Source organism: Oncorhynchus masou, unplaced genomic scaffold (genome assembly GCF_036934945.1).
Source record: "Oncorhynchus masou masou isolate Uvic2021 unplaced genomic scaffold, UVic_Omas_1.1 unplaced_scaffold_5551, whole genome shotgun sequence".
Taxonomy (NCBI): domain Eukaryota; kingdom Metazoa; phylum Chordata; class Actinopteri; order Salmoniformes; family Salmonidae; genus Oncorhynchus; species Oncorhynchus masou.
This window is the reverse complement of record NW_027011968.1, coordinates 10001-21407: the sequence shown is the minus strand read 5'-3', so window position 1 is coordinate 21407 and position 11407 is coordinate 10001. Positions and strand designations below refer to the sequence as shown.

The following is an 11407-nucleotide window of genomic DNA, read 5'->3' as shown; positions in this document are numbered from 1 at the left end:
CAATGTGGAGGCTATATACAGGGGGTACCAGTACAGAGTCAATGTGGAGGGGCTATATACAGGGTATTACGGTATTTTTGTCCGGAACAGCTGATGCACTCATGCATGTTTCAGAGTTACTTGCCTGGAAGTGAGCATAGAAGTAATTTAGCTCATCTGGTAGGCTCGTGTCACTGGGCAGCTTCGGCAATGCTTCCCTTTGCAGTCTATAATAGTTTGCAAGCCCTGCCACATCCAATGAGCGTTGGAGCCAGTGTAGTATGATTCAATCTTATTCCTGTATTGGACGCTTTGTCTGTTTTATGGTTCTTCGGAGGGCATAGCAGGATTTCCTTATAAGCTTCCGGGTTAGAATCCCGCCTCCTGAAAGCGGCAGCTCTACCTTTTAGCTCAGTGCGGATGTTGCCTGTAATCCATGGCTTCTGGTTGGGGTATGTACGTCACGGTCAATGTGGGGACGACGTCATCGATGCAATTATTAATGAAGCCAGTGACTGATGTGGCGAACATATTCCAGCCTGTGCTAGCAAAGCAGTCCTGTAGTTTAGCATCTGCTTCATCTGACCACTTTTTTACAGACCGAATCATTGGTGCTTCCTACTTTAGTTTTTGCTTGCAAGCAGGAATCAGGAGGATAGAATTATGGTTAGATTTGCCAAATGGAGGTGAGGGAGAGCTTTGTATCGTCTCTGTCGTGTGGAGTAAAGGTGATCTTGCTTGTCCAGAGTTATTTTCCTCTCTGGTTTAACATGCTGGTAGAAACTAGGTAAAATGTATTTACGTTTTCCTGCATGAGAAGTTCCCGACCACTAGGAGCACCGCCTCTTATGGATATATATTCATGGTCCTACACAGCTCATTGAGTGTGGTCTTAGTGCCAGAATCGGTTTGTGGTGGTAAATAGACAGCTACGAAGAATATAAGATGAAAACTCTCTTCGTAAATAGTGTGGTCTACAGCTTATCATGAGATACTCTACCTCAGTCGAGCAAAACCTTGAGACTTCCTTAGATTTCGTGCACCAGCTGTTGTTTACAAATATACATAGACCCCCACCCTTTGTCTTACCAGAGGCCGCTGTTCTATCCTGCCAGAAAAAGCATAAAACCAGCTGTATGTTATTCATGTCATCGTTCTGCCACGACTCAGTGAAACATAATATATTACCGTTTTTTTAATGTCCTGTTAGTAGGATATACGTGATCGTTGTTAGTCTAACTTATTCAGCCTGGAATGCAGCCTAACACTGTATATCAGTAGTTCCTTAGTCTAACTTATTCAGCCTGGAATGCAGCCTAACACTGTATATCAGTAGTTCCTACCTCTCCAGGTTAGAAGGCCACATGCACAGTGTATTCGGAAAGCATTCAGACCCCTTTTTCCACATGTTGTTACGTTACAGCCTTATCCTAAAATGGATTAAATTAATTATTTTCCTCATCAATCTACATACAATACCCCCTAAATGACAAAGTGAAAAGAGGTTTTTAGATATTTTTGCAAATTGACCTCATTCCATCAGTAGAGGATGCCTGTTCTTTAAAAGTGCTTTCCTCACCATCTTAAATAAGCATGCCCCATTCAAAAAATGTAGAACCAGGAACAGATATAGCACTTGGTTCACTCCAAACCTGACTGCCCTTGACCAGCACAAAAACATCCTGTGGTGTACTGCATGAGCATCGAATAGCGCCCGCGATATGCAACTTTTCAGGGAAGTTCAGGAACCAATATACACAGGCAGTCAGGAAAGCAAAGGCTAGCTTTTCAAACAGAAAATTGCATCCTGTAGCACAAACTCCAAAAAGTTCTGGGACACTGTAAAGTCCATGGAGAATAAGAACACCTCCTCCAAGCTGCCCACTGCACTGAGGATAGGAAACACTGTCACCACCGATAAATCCATGATAATTGAGAATTTCAATAAACATTTCTTTACGGTTGGTCATGCTTTCCACCTGGCTACCCTTACCCCGTTCAACAGGCCTGCACTCTCCACAGCAACTTGGCCAAGCCTCCCCATTTCTCTTTCACCAAAATCCAGATATCTGATGTTCTGAAAGAGTTGCAAAATCTGGACCCCTACAAATCAGCTGGGCTCGACAATCTGGACCCCCTCTTTCTAAAATGATCAGCCAAAAGTGTTGCAACCCCTATTACTAGCCTGTTCAACCTCTCTTCATATCGTCTGAGAACCCCAAAGATTGGAAAGCTGCAGCGGTCATCCCCCTCTTCAAAGGGGGAGACACTCTAGACCCAAACTGTTACAGACCTACTATAACTATCCTACCCTGCCTTTCTAAAGTCTTCGAAAGCCAAGTTAACAAACAGATCACCGACCATTTCGAATCCCACCGTACCTTCTCCGCTATGCAATCTGGTTTCCGAGCTGGTCATGGGTGCACCTCAGCCACGCTCAAGGTCCTAAACGATATCATAACCGCCATCGATAAAAGACAATACTGTGCAGCCGCATTCATCTACTGGCTAAGGCTTTCGGCTCTGTAAATCACCACATTCTTATCGCCGACTCAACAGCCTTGGTTTCTCAAATGACTGCCTCGCCTGGTTCACCACCAGTTCAGTGTGTCAAATCGGAGGGCCTGTTGTCTGACCCTCATACTATGGGGTGCTACAGGGTTCAATTTCTCTGGCCGACTCTTTTCTCTGTATACATCAATGATGTCGCTTTTGCTGCTGGTGATTCTCTGATCCACCTCTACGCAGATGGCATCATTCTGTATACATCTGGCCCTTCTTGGACACTGTGTTAACTAACCTCCAGACAAGCTTCAATGCCATACAACTCTCCTTCCGTGGCCTCTAACTGCTTTTAAATGCAAGCAAACTAAAATGCATGCTTTCAACTGATCGCGCCCACACCACCACCCGTCCAGCATCACTTCTGGACGATTCAGATTTATAATATGTGGACAACTACAAAAACCTAGGTGTCTGGTTCGACTGCAACCCTCCTTCCAGACTCATATTAAGCATCTCCAATCCGAAATGAAATCTAGAATCGGATTCCTATTTCATAACAAAGCATCCTTCACTCATGCTGCCAAACATACCCTCGTAAAACTGACTATCTTACCGATCCTTGACTGCGGCGATTTCATTTACAAAATAGCCTCCAACAAGCTACTCAGCAAATTGGATGCGGTCTATCACAGTGCCATCCGTTTTGTCACCAAAGCCCCATATACTACACACCACTGCGACCTGTTCGCTCTCATTGGCTGGCCCTCGCTTCATACTGGTCGCCAAACCCACTGGCTCCAGGTCATCTATAAGTCTTTGGTAGGTAAACCACGCCATATCTCAGCTCACTGGTCACCATAGCAGCATCCACCCGTAGCACGCGCTCCAGCAGGTATATTTCACTGGTCACCTCCAAAGTCAGTTCCTCCTTTGGCCGCGCTTTCCTTCCAGTTCTCTGCTGCTAAAGACTGGAACGAATTGCAAAAATCACTGAAGCTGTCAGGAGCAAGCCACAGATCATTGCACGTGTACATAGCCCATCTGTAAATAGCTCATCCAACTATCTCATCCCCATATTGTTATTTATTTTTTTGCTCCTTTGCACCCCAGTATCTCTACTTACATTCATCTTCTGCACATCTATCACTCCAGTAAGTTATTGAGCAATTGTAATTACTGCCATATCACGGCCTATTTATTGTCTTACCTCCCTAATCTTACCTTATTTGCACACTGTATAAAGATTTTTCTATTGTTTTATTGACTTTACGTTTGTTTATGTGTAACTCTGCATTGTTGTTTGTGTCGCACTGCTTTGCTTTTTATTTTGGCCAGGTTTAGTTGTAAATGAGAACTTGTTCTCAACTGGCCTACCTGGTTAAATAAAGGTGAAAAAAACGTGTATATATTTAAACTCGAGGCTGTAACTGTTGCCAAAGTTGCTTCAACAAAGCATTGAGTAAAGGGTCTGGATACTTATGTAAATGTAATATTTTCATTTTTTATTTTTAACAAATTTGTATACATTTTACAAACCTGTTTTTGCTTTGTCATTATTGTGTGTAGATTAATGAGGGGGGGGGCATTTACTACATTTTAGAATCAGGCTGTAACGTAACAAAAATGTGGGAAAAGTCAAGGTGCCTGAATACTTTCCGAAGGCCCTGCATATCTGTAGTTCAGACCTGTCATAGTGCTCTGATACTCCAGAGGGTAGAAGACAGCATGTATATCTGTAGTTCAGACCTGTCATAGTGTTCTGATACCCTCCCAGAGGGCAGAAGACAGCATGTATATCTGTAGTTCAGACCTGTCATAGTGCTCTGATACCTCTAGAGGGTTAGAGGGTAGAAGACAGCATGTATATCTGTAGTTCAGACCTGTCATAGAGCTCTGGTACTCTCTAGAGGGTAGAAGACAGCATGTATATCTGTAGTTCAGACCTGTCATAGAGCTCTGGTACCTCTAGAGGGTAGAAGACAGCATGTATATCTGTAGTTCAGACCTGTCATAGAGCTCTGGTACCTCTAGAGGGTAGAAGACAGTATGTATATCTGTAGTTCAGACCTGTCATAGAGCTCTGGTACCTCTAGAGGGTAGGAGACAGCATGTATATCTGTAGTTCAGACCTGTCATAGAGCTCTGTACCTCTAGAGGATAGAAGACAGCATGAGCCACCGCCCAGACACACAGCCCAGCCCAAACCTCTGCTGTACTGACAGACTCCTCCTGCTGCCAGCTGGGTGTACACCTTCATCTGGAGAGAAAGAGAGAGAGAGAGAGAGAGAGAGAGAGAGACTTACCCGCGAATTATCAAAATCCAGAAAGAGACATTACATTCTACAACTATCTACAAGGAAGTGATTCCCAACCTTCCATAACAAAGCAATCACCTACAGAGAGATTAGCCTGGAGAAGAGTCCTCTAAACAAGCTGGTCCTGGGGCTCTGTTCACAAACACAAACACACCCCACAGAGCCCCAAGACAGCAACACAATTAGACCCAAACAAATCATGAGAAAACAAAAAGATAATTACTTGACACATTGGAAAGAATTTGACCAAAAGGTAGAGCAACTGAAATGCTATTTGGCTTCTAATGAGAGAGTACACAGCGGCAGAATACCTGACCACTGTGACTGACCCAAACTTAAGGAAAGTTTTGACGACGTACAGACTCAGTGAGCATAGCCTGCTATTGAGAAAGGCCGCCGTAGGCAGACATGGCTTCAAGGGAAGACAGGCTATGTGTACACTGCCCACAAAATGAGATGGAAACTGAGCTGCACCCCCCTAACCTCTTGCCAAACAAGGAACATATTAGAGGCACATATTTCCCTTAGATAACACAGATACACAAAGAATTCCAAAACAAATCCAATTTTGATAAACTCCTATATCTACTGGGTGTAATACCAATAGTGTTCCATCACAGATGCAAGATCTGTTGCCACAAGAAAAGGGCAACCAGTGAAGAAATAAACACCATTGTAAATACAACCTATATTTAGGTTGATTTATTTTCCGCTTTGTATTTTTAACTTATTTGCACATCATTATTATAAATCCCTTTGAATTTAATTTAATTGAGGGGGGGATAGGGCAAAGCATCCATATCCGAACTATTGGTTGTAAATTCTCCAGTGGCCCTTGTGTTATTACAGCATAGTACGTGTTACCTGAGCGTAGATGAGGCACTGCAGAGCTGACTGGGGGTTCCCTTCAGCACGTTCACAGCGTTTCTGCCACATAGACCTCACACCCCGCCTTTAACTCTCTGGAATCCCTGGGAGGACGCCTTGGATCCAGATACACCCAAATACACACAATATCTTCTTTTAATTAACCTCTGTCTCCAGTCCACTGATTCAAGGTTCATACAGGTCACAAAACAATAGAAACACCCATCGTGCTAGGCGGGACACTCACGAGCTTCAATGTTAACTAATATCGAATTTGTAAAAAAAAAATTATGTTTTTTTTTAAACAATTCAAATAAATACATTAGTTGGATAAATGGAAGAAGATGGTCCAGATTGTATAATCTATCAGATATTGAATTAATTATAGCACATACAATATTTTACTGGCACGGATTCTAAGGAATGGAGTAGAGGGATTTTGATGGGAATTCAATATTCAATTTATTGTTAATTTAAAAAATATTTTTGGGGAAATGCATCTCCATATATATATATATATATATATATATAGCTAATTGTTTCAGGGTTTGTTTTTTATATCTTGTAAGTTAAAATAGAGAAAATGATATATGCCTAATTTGCATAAATACACTGGGTGTATTTGCATATATCAAACATTAACACAAAGGGTCGGAATAGGACTGCAACCACCTTACCTGCACTGTCGAGACTGGCCCATGACCTATCTATACATATGTTGCATTGTTTATGAGATCCGAAAATAATATCACTATAATCCGGAGTGTTCATTTTTGAGGGGGAATTGTTTTAATTTCAACGATCTAATTTAAAAAAAATGTCAACTGTACTAAATGATACATGTTTTTCTAATTTCCTTCTTTGTTTTTATAAAGTCGTGTTTTTCTCTTTTCTTGTGATGTAAGTGGTTTATATAGTGCTAAATGCCAGATTAATCTTGTCGTTTTTATAGATACAACGGAAAGACAAAGGTATTTCATTGACACATTTCTGGCCGTTACCGGGGGTGTGTTTGACAGGTCATTGACAAGCCTTTCCACAGTCGTAATGTTAACGGGGGGATAACGATAATAATAAAAGCCAAAGTATGAAAGAGACGCAGGAGTCAAATGAAAGCAATCGATCCAGCGATCTCCCTTGAACACAGTAAATAGTTGGTCAAGAAAAGGTGGGAGCTTTATCAATGCAATCTTGGCATAGATTCTACAACAGTGGCGTGTATGCAAGGATACCAAGGGAAGCCAGGCTTCTCCTCCCAAAACATTGACCAATATTAAAAAAATAATTTATAATAATTGTAATTTTCCTTCAATTCGCAAGAGGCTGAGAGGAGAAGAGGGGGAGGGCCAGAGGTGTCTGTGTCTGTGTGTTGAGAGCACTGGTTGAGAGAGCAGAGGCAGCGGGTATGTCTGTGTGTTGAGAGCACTGGTTGAGAGAGCAGAGGCATGAGTGTCTGTGTGTTGAGAGCACTGCTGAGAGAGCAGAGGCAGCGAAGTGTCTGTGTGTTGAGAGCACTGGTTGAGAGAGCAGAGGCAGCGAAGTGTCTGTGTGTTGAGAGCACTGGTTGAGAGAGCAGAGGCAGCTAAGTGTCTGTGTGTTGGAGAGCACTGGTTGAGAGAGCAGAGGCAGCGAAGTGTCTGTGTGTTGAGAGCACTGGGAGAGAGCAGAGGCAGCGAAGTGTCTGTGTGTTGAGAGCACTGGTTGAGAGAGCAGAGGCAGCAAGTGTCTGTGTGTTGAGAGCACTGGTTGAGAGAGCAGAGGCAGCGAAGTGTCTGTGTGTTGAGAGCACTGGTTGAGAGAGCAGAGGCAGCGGCGTGTCTGTGTGTTGAGAGCACTGGTTGAGAGAGCAGAGGCAGCGAAGTGTCTGTGTGTTGAGAGCACTGGCTGAGAGAGCAGAGGCAGCGAAGTGTCTGTGTGTTGAGAGCACTGGTTGAGAGAGCAGAGGCAGCTAAGGTCTGTGTGTTGGAGAGCACTGGTTGAGAGAGCAGAGGCAGCGAAGTGTCTGTGTGTTGAGAGTACTGGTTGAGTATGAGTCATCTATGAGTCATCCTATGAGGGCATTGTCATCCTATGAGGGCATTGTCATCCCATGAGTCATCCATGAGGGCATTGGTTATCCTATGAGTCATCCTATGAGGGCATTGTCATTCTATGAGGGCATTGTCATCCTATGAGGGCATTGTCATTCTATGAGGGCATTGTCATCCTATGAGGGCATTGTCATCCTATGAGTCATCCTATGAGGGCATTGTCATTCTATGAGGGCATTGTCATTCTATGAGGGCATTGTCATCCTATGAGGGCATTGTCATCCTATGAGTCATCCTATGAGGGCATTGTCATCCTATGAGTCATCCTATGAGGGCATTGTCATCCTATGAGTCATCCCATGAGGGCATTGTCATTCTATGAGGGCATTGTCATTCTGAGGGCATTGTCATTCTGGCGAGGGCATTGTCATCCTATGAGGGCATACAGTCATCCTATGAGGGCATTGTCATCCTATGCGGGCATTGTCATCCCATGAGGGCATTGCCATGGTAGCCAAAATAATGTCCCGTACAGCCTTTTTATACATGAACCCAAGCATGATGGGATGTTAATTGTTTAATTAACTCAGGAAACCACACCTGTGTGGAAGCACCTGATTTCAATATACGTTGTATCCCCATTTACTCAACTGTTTCCATTATTTGTGTTTCCAGTTACCTGTAGGTCTCTACTGTTCATTTCTGTAGGGTTAGAGTTAGGAGTTAGGGTCATTTCTGAACCATGTGAATATGGGACTACGAAATCTGGCAATGCAAAATATTACTGGGTGTTATCAAGCTGTATTAAAGAAGTGTTTAGGTTATACATTGTTCCTGTAGTTGTGTCTTGAGGCGGTCGATAGGAGCAGTCAGGGTTCTGACACAGCGTCGCCAGCCCTGCAGCCAGGACAAACCTCCATTCCCCTGAGCCTGCTGAGTGTCCGGGAGGCAGCTCCCAGGGGCATGGTCCGGCTCTCACCCACATCAAACACCTGGAGAGGCAGACAGGAAGTCTACATCAAACACCTGGAGAGGCAGACAGAAGTCTACATCAAACACCTGGAGAGGCAGACAGGAAGTCTACATCAAACACCTGGAGAGGCAGACAGGAAGTCTACATCAAACACCTGGGAGAGGCAGACAGAAGTCTATATCAAACACCTGGAGAGGCAGACAGGGAAGTCACATCAAACACCTGGAGAGGCAGACAGGAAGACTACATATATCACCTAGAGAGGAACAGACAGGAAGACTAAGAGCATATCACCTAGAGAGGCAGACAGGAAGACTACATATATCACCTAGAGGCAGACAGGAAGACTACATATATCACCTAGAGAGGCAGACAGAAGACTACCTATATCACCAACCGACAGACAGGAAGACTACATATATCACCAACCAACAGACATTCAGGAAGACTACATATATCACCTGGAGAGGCAGACAGGAAGTCTACATATATCACCTAGAGAGGCAGACAGGAAGACTACATATATCACCTAGAGAGGCAGACAGGAAGACTACATATATCACCAACCAACAGACAGGAAGACTAACATATACTACCTAGAGAGGCAGACAGGAAGACTACCTATATCACCTAGAGAGGCAGACAGGAAGACTACATATATCACCTAGAGAGGCAGACAGGAAGACTACATATATCACCTAGAGAGGCAGACAGGAAGACTACATATCACCTAGAGAGGCAGACAGGAAGACTACATATATCACCAACCGACAGACAGGAAGTCTACATATCACCTAGAGAGGCAGACAGAAGACTACCATATCACCTAGAGAGGCAGACAGGAAGACTACCTCCATATCACCTAGAGAGGCAGACAGGAAGACTACATATATCACCAACCGACAGACAGGAAGACTACTCATATCACCAACCGACAGACAGACAGGAAGACTACATATATCACCAACCGACAGACAGGAAGACTACCTATATCACCAACCGACAGACAGACAGGAAGACTACATATATCATCAACCGACAGACAGGAAGTCTACATATATCACCAACTGACAGACAGACTCCTTCAACAGGGCTTCAGACCCAGCATGCAATGTATGATCTCCTACACCTGGGTGGAGTGGTGCCGTTCACTGTCAGGTAAGACACCACCACACACACACACACACACACACACACACACACACACACACACACACACACACATAGCAGACTACATCGCACAAGGACAGCAGCAGGGGTTTGAATTTTCATTGTTGGACATGAAAAGACTGTAAAATCACCAGGTGATGTTAATTTAAGAAATCTGTTCCCAGGTATTACCCATATAATTGAGAGACATGTGATCGTATACATGTGGAAGAACGGTTTGAAAGGGTTATGGTTTAGTGAAACATTATATCTGTTTGGGCTTCTTCTGGTCAATTTTTGCCATCTTACAACTTATTTATAATTATGTTCCGCCCCCCCCCCGACTGCCTACTCGAGAAATAATGGGCCTGTGGCTGAATCTAATTGATGATCCCTGGACTACAGTCTGGGTTTGTATCCTGCTCATCTGCTCTGCACACCACAATACTGTGTTCGGCACTGGCTCAGGGGCTAACACAATTCCTCGTCTCAAACACTTTGACGTCGTCTCATGATGATCTCCCGGCTGTTGGGGCTCTATGAAGCTCGGTCCAGGTTTCATCAGTGTGACAGACTGGTCTCGTGTTCACTACAAGACTGTGTTAGGCCTCTGAGCTAAAGGCTAGGCATTAATCCTATATGAAGGCTCAGAGAAAGGAAGACTCAGGCCTCAGGGTCTCACCAGAGTGTGTTTCCATGAAGTGACCAGTTCTCCCAGGTTCTCTGCAGGGTTGAGGATGACATGCTGCAGGAACTCTCCCCAGTCCACGGTCATAGAACTGTCCTCATCCATCCTGTCAACAATAACATCAACAACATCAGCAATCAAGTGAGTAATCGGCCGGCATGATGATATTCAATTAATTAATAAACATGTTGACAAAAGTGAATGATCCTCTTAGTATCCATATTCTATAGGTCTACTGTATTTGTAGACTTGATCAAATTGTGCCCAATATAATAATTGCGTTGGAGTGTGTGTGATTAGTGTTAAGTTAGACATTAAGTCTGTCAATACAAGCAATTAATTTTGTTATTACATACAGTGCCTTGTAAAGTATTATTTATGAACTTTAGAGCCTTTTGCCACATTTCAGGCTTCAAACATAAAGATATAAAACTGTATTTTTTTTGTGAAGAATCAACAACAAGTGGGACAATCATGAAGTAGAACGACATTTATTGATATTTCAAACCTTTTTAACAAATCAAAAACTGAAAAATTGGCGTGCAAAATTATTCAGCCCCTTTTTTCAGTGCAGCAAACTTTCCAGAAGTTCAGTGAGGATCTCTGAATGATCCAATGTTGACCTAAATGACTAATGATGATAAATACAATCCACCTGTATTAGCAATCAAGTCTCCGTATAAATACACCTGCACTGTGATAGTCTCAGAGGTCCGTTAAAAGCGCAGAGAGCATCATGAAAAAATAAGGAACACAATTGGCAGGTCCGAGATACAGTTAGAAGAAGTTTAAAGCCGGATTTGGATACAAAAAGATTTCCCAAGCTTTAAACATCCCAAGGAGCACTGTGCAAGCGATAATATTGAAATGGAAGGAGTATCAGACCACTGCAAATCTACCA

General features: G+C 43.4%; 1 pseudogene; it reads right to left on the bottom strand.

Annotated features, from left to right (window-relative positions):
* Positions 1-4632: 4632 nt before the first annotated feature.
* The window catches only part of LOC135536100 (mitochondrial adenyl nucleotide antiporter SLC25A24-A-like), an 11935-nt pseudogene continuing 5160 nt past the window's right edge, over positions 4633-11407 (bottom strand).